Below are 6,000 nucleotides of genomic sequence, written 5' to 3' on the forward strand. Positions count from 1 at the left end.
TAAGAATGCAGCTGTCATAGAAAAGTGTAGTAGAGAGCAGGATGCTAGTGGTTCAAATGGCTTTTGCATTAACTATGTGAGGACCAAGTGGAGGTCCCATGGTTGAGTGAGTGGTCTGATGTCTGGGTACAGGGTATGCATGCCTTTGAGGAATCTTTTTGCGATAGGGTGGGTGAAAATAGCGGTGTCACTGATCTTCCGGTGAAATGCTGTGATTGCTGCCAGATGGAGCTGACGGAGCTGACGGAGAGCCCAGATTGTTTAAGCTCCAGAAGGTAGTCCAGTATGATTGGAAGAGGTGCGGAAGTAGGAGCGGTTTGCCTGGCTGAACACCACGCCGTGAACCTAGACCATTTATGGAGATAGGTGGTACGTGTAGATTGTGTCCTGATGTGTAATAGTACAGTTTGCACCTGCTCAGAGAAGCCTAGTTCTTGATTGGAGAACCATTGAGGAGCTATGCCTTGAGGTGGAACATTCCTATGTTTGGGTGGTATAGATGGCCCCCGCATTGGGACAATAGGTTTGGGAGTGGGGGGGGAGGGAGATTGGTGGACAAGTGGACATCTGTGTTAGAAGTGGGTACCATGGCTGTCTGAGCCATGTAGGGGCTATCAGTATGATCCTGGCCCTCTCTTTAATACTACTTCGTGTAGGAGTGGTATCGGTGGGAATGCGTATAGTAGGTTGTCGCTCCATCTGATCGTAAATGCATCTCCCATGGACTGTTTTCCCAAATCCTCTCTGGAGCAGAATCTGGGGCATTTCTTGTTGGTCACAGTCGCAAACAGGTCCAGTTGTGGAGAACCCCAGATTTTGAAGATGTTGTATAGGATGGTGTTGTTTATTTCCCATTCGTGGTCGAGCAGGAAGGATCGTCTGAGCTCGTTCGCTGTGGTGTTTTGTGCACTGGGCAGGTATGAAGTGGAGATATCAATAGTGTGTTGGAGGCACCAATTCCAAAGTTTCATAGCCTCGGTGCAGAGTAAGTGGGATCGAACTCCCCTTGCCTGTTTATATAAAACATACAAGCAATGTTGTCGGTCATGATCCTGATCTTTTGGTTCTTGATGAGTGGGAGAAAGTCGAGACAAGTGTTGTGGACTGCTCAGTGCTCTAGAAGACGATTTATATGTAGTGAGGTCTCTGTAGGGGTCCATAGGCCTTGAGTGGTATGGTGTCTCATGTGTGCCCACCAGTCAGTGAGGAATGCATCTGTAGTCATTATAATCAAAGGGGATTCCTGTAAAAATGGGATTCCGGAGCAGAGGCTGTGTGGCTGAGACCACCATATGAGTGAGTCCTTGGTAGGCATGGTGAGAAGTTTGTTTAGTCTGTGTACATTTGGTTTGTAGAGTGTGGCTAGCCAACCTTGTAGGCATCGCAAGTACAGGTATGCATTCTTGACCACAAAAGTGCATGCAGCCATGTGGCCTAGAAGTTGTAGGCAATCATGAGCCATGACCGGTGGGCTGTTTCACAGTTTAGTGACCAGATTCTTTATGTTGATGAATCTGTTGGTTGGAAGAGACATGATGCCAGTTGTGGAGTCGAGGTGCGCACCTATGAACTCCAGATGTTAAATAGGGATTAATGTGGATTTGTTGGTGTTTATTTGCAGGCCAAGGCCCTGGAAGCAGTCGATGGTCATCTGTGTGGATTGGATGGCTTCCTCGCGAGTTTGCAATTTGAGGAGTCAATCCATCCAGGTAAAGGAAGATTATTATTCCTTTTTTCTGGAGGTGTACAGTAAACACTGCAAGGATCTTGGAGAAGATGCGGGGTGCTGTTGAGACGCCAAAGGGTAGAACCCTGTATTGGTAGTGGCTTGTTCCCAGAACAAATCTGAGAAAATGTCTGTGGGCAGGGCATATAGTTAAGTGAAAATAAGCATCCTGCAGGTTGAGGGCTGAAAACCAATCTCCCTGTTCCAGCGCCGGAATAATGGGGTCATTAGGGTAACCGTTTTGAATTTTTGCTTTTTGATAAACTTGTTGAGTCACCTGAGGTCAAGAATGGGTTTCCATCCTCCACTTTTCTTTTCTGTCAAAAATAAATAAATAAATAAATAGTGGGAGTAAAAACCCCTTTCCCCTGTGCTGATCGGGTACTCTCTCCACTGCTCCTAGTTGCAGAAGATTTTGTACCTCTTGGTGGAACAAGTGGTCCTGAGAGGAGTCTCTGAAGAGGAACGGAGCGGGGCGGGTGGTGGTGGGGGGGCATGGACAAGAAGGGGATGGTATAGACCGATCGGATAACCTCTAGGGCCCATCTGTCCATAGTGACAGCTCACCAGTGGTCATAAAATGGGAGCAAAGGGTTGAGTAATTAGTGTGAGCACTGGAGTGGGTGGGAGGTCTTCTATGCCCTTGACCAAGGCTTAAAATCTGCTTGCTGAGTGGAGGAGGTTGGGACACTGCTAATGGTGGGGGGTGTCGTCGTTGAGGCCTAGGTCTCTGGCGGTGATGCTAATCATATGGCTGTTGTTGTGTGTACGCTGGGTATCACAGGTGTTGGTGAGGCCGATCCTTATGTTGTCTCCTTCTAGAGGCCGGTGTATGGATGCCTAGAGATCTCAGAGTAGTTCTGGAATCCTTCATGGTGTGCAGAACCTCCTTGATCTTTTCTGCAAATAAATTTCTCACCATCAAAGGGGAGATCCTCCACAGTATTTTGTAGCTCACGTGGGAAAGAGGAAGTGTTGAACCATGAAGCCTTATGCATAACAACAGCCATTGCAGTAGACCTGGCTGCGGTGTCCACAGCATCAAGGGCAGCCTAAAGTGCCATGTGGGAAATTATTTGTCCTTCTGAGACCACTCTCTTAAATTGCAGTCTCTCTTCTTCTGGAATGCCATTAATAAATTCCATGAATTTCCTGTACTTTCTATGGTCATTTGGCTAGGAGGGCCGCATAGTTGGTCACCCTGAATTGCAGTGTTGAAGATGCATAAACCTTGTGGCCAAATGAGTCCATTCTTTTACTGTCCCTGCCCAAGGGAGTAGGCCAGAAATGTTGCTTGTGTCTTAGTTCACCGCTTCTACTACCAGCGAGTTTGGTGCTGGAGGTGTGAAAAGACACTCTGAGCCCTTGGAGGGGACATAGTATTTTTGACCTGCCCTCTTGCAGGTCAGGAGTATAGTGGTTGGGGTTTGCCATATATTCTTGCTCGGGTCCACGATCGTTCCGTTGATTGGGAGGGAAATCTTGGAGGAGGCCGCAGGTTGCAAGAGGTCTGTCAATTCATGTTGAGTCTCTGACACCTCCTCTAGTGATCTTGAGCTTGCTAGCCACCCTTTTAAATAGGTCCTGAATGTGGGTGAAATCGTCTGCTATTGTTGTCGGCAGCAGTATAATAGCCTCATCAGGTGAGGAAGATGAGTTATTGTTATTTGGAGAGGTATCATGGGGCACCTCTTCTGTGCACACCACTGCAGGTTCCTCCTATACGTCCATCACAGAGGTGTGTGAGGGCTGAGGAGGAGATTTGGTGTCACCTCTACGTGGGCTATGTCAACTGGTGTGATGTCTCCTGTAGGACCCCCATGGGCTCCAATAATGCCACTGTCCCGGGAAGAGCATGGGTGGTCCCATTCAAGGGTGTCCATACCAGGCTAGTAAGTCTCTGGCATATGAGGACCTTCATCTTATTGCTCCAGCATTAGTAGGTGTGTTGAGTGGGGAGGAATGGTGTGGTGAAAAGTGAGAGGGGATAATTGTTGGTACAGTCCTGGTGAGATGTTGGTACCCAGTAAAGGAGATTCAAGGATTGGTGAAACAAGCAAATCCCTTTGGTGAAGAAAACGCGCTGCCGATATAGACGGTGCCGATGGATACTGTGCTGAGGTCAGCGGCGGGACAGCAGGGTCGGTTGGTGCTGATTGGCATGGCATTGTGTGCGTCGTCAGAGGTGGTTGAGGAGTCGGTGCCGAGGCTGTAATAGCGGTTGTGTGTGGCACAGACAAGTGTGCCTGAGGAGGCGCAGAGTCCTTTGCGGGGCCAGGTGATGCCATGGTAAAAGAGGCAGGTGACTTCAAGCCATTGGCCTCAGCACCGGAGTGGTTCATATCATCATCACCTGGAATACAGACAGCGCCTGAGGTGCCCGGAGCATTGTATGCGCTGAGCAGTGGTGTGGTTGGCACGTATGAGACAGACCTGCTCGGGGACCATTTGGAGGCAGTCTGGTCCCTGTGAGCTGATGAAGCTGGCCGTTTTTTGTCCTTGGTGGACTTATGAGCCCTCCTTGGGACAGAGCCCTCCTGACCTGGATCAAAGACGGGTCTGAGGGACTTTTCCCATCTGAATTAACTTGAGCCTCAGGTCTCTGTCCTTCGTGCCATGGCTTTGAGGTTGCTACAATGGGCACATTTTGGGGGGACCTGAGATTTCCCCAAATGGCAGCTGCATTGAGAATGGCCATCAGAGATGGGGATGGCCTCTCTGCACCTAGTGCATCTCTTAAAGCCTGGGGAGCCAGGCATAACAAAGTTCCTAACTAACCCCTGAGGGAAAAAAATGGGAGGAAAAAAAGTACTTTTTTTTTTAATTAAAGAAGGAAGGGTAGAAGGAAATAAAACTCATCTGACCAAAATACTATCTTAACAAAAACTAACTAACTATCCAAAAGCGAAACATTTTTGAGCGGGACCACTGAGTTCCATCTCAGGTCGGGGACAGTAGAGAAGGAACTGAGGAGTCAGGGCCGTACATGCGCTGTTAAGGCGCCAATGGCGCGTGAGGCGGGCCCCATGTGCATGTGGCCTGTGCGGATACTGCTGTACCAATCTCTGAGCAAAGGCGCAGGATGCACCAGCACCTGGAGTGGATCACCCACAAGGACATCTCTCAAAGAAGAACCAAGTTAGCCCCAGTCCCTGAAACTCACCTGGCAACAAAATATGGGCCTAATTCAAAACTTAGACCAGTTTCACGAACTGACCAAGGCCAGGTCCAATTTTGAGTAGAGTGCCACCTACTGAATCCATTCAATACCATTTCCAACAGGCACTTAAGTTTTCCTTGGATACCTCCCATCTAAGAGCAGACTCAAACAGATATCGCTTAACTTATTAGATCAAATGAGCTCTCTGTGCCAGGAGGCATGGCTCCAAGTAAACACATGGCATTCAAAGGAGGAAGACAAATGTAGCAGACTTTATATCCACCTTGGTGCAGAGCATACATGGGGCCTTGAATATGCATATAAATGTGTTTTGGAAATGTTTCAGGCTTGGCTTCATTTCAGTCTTATTTAGAATTTCTTCCAGGGTGTTTCAACTCAGTCTCAGCAGCTCATCTGTACATTTCCCTTTTACAAAGATTTCAAAACAGATTCTACATTGAATGTTTTAGAAATGCATTCTGACCCTAACTATTACAAGGAAAGAGAAAGGAGTACTGCAGACACATTCCTAACATCCATTTAGACAGGGACAATGAAACATGCAATTAACATTAAAGTGGCAACAAAACAGCTTACATTAGAGGACAAAGCCCTTATGACAGCCTCCGCAAGCCTGCAGTAATGTTAAACGCCCACACATACACAAAAAATAGCCAAGCCTTATAAAATACCACCTGTGGTGGTGAATATGCTAGGAAAATAAAATACTAAAAATAAACGTTAAGGTTAGCCAACATATGACAGACATCAGCAAAGGGTTAAGCAGTTAGAAAAGCTAGCTGAACTGCAAGTTGCATGTATATAGATGTGTGTGTGTGTGTGTATGTGTGTATGTATGTATGTGTGTGTCTTCTGGGAGGGGAGAGGGGGAAGACCCATGAGTAACATTAACTATTATCAGAACAGAAAAGCCTCTAAGAAATGCAGAACTAAAGTTCAATGAACCAACTGTGTATCTATCATGTCTATAAGTGTCACTCTGGTTAGTGTTGCTGCAATTATCACTAGTACAGTTTGCCTGGCAGAGGAGGGATGATGTTTGTTTTCTCAACTCTTCATTACAGAATGAATATTGGTTACTGGAGAAAGTACC

This window comes from Chrysemys picta, chromosome 8 (assembly GCF_011386835.1).
Source record: "Chrysemys picta bellii isolate R12L10 chromosome 8, ASM1138683v2, whole genome shotgun sequence".
Lineage (NCBI taxonomy): Eukaryota > Metazoa > Chordata > Testudines > Emydidae > Chrysemys > Chrysemys picta.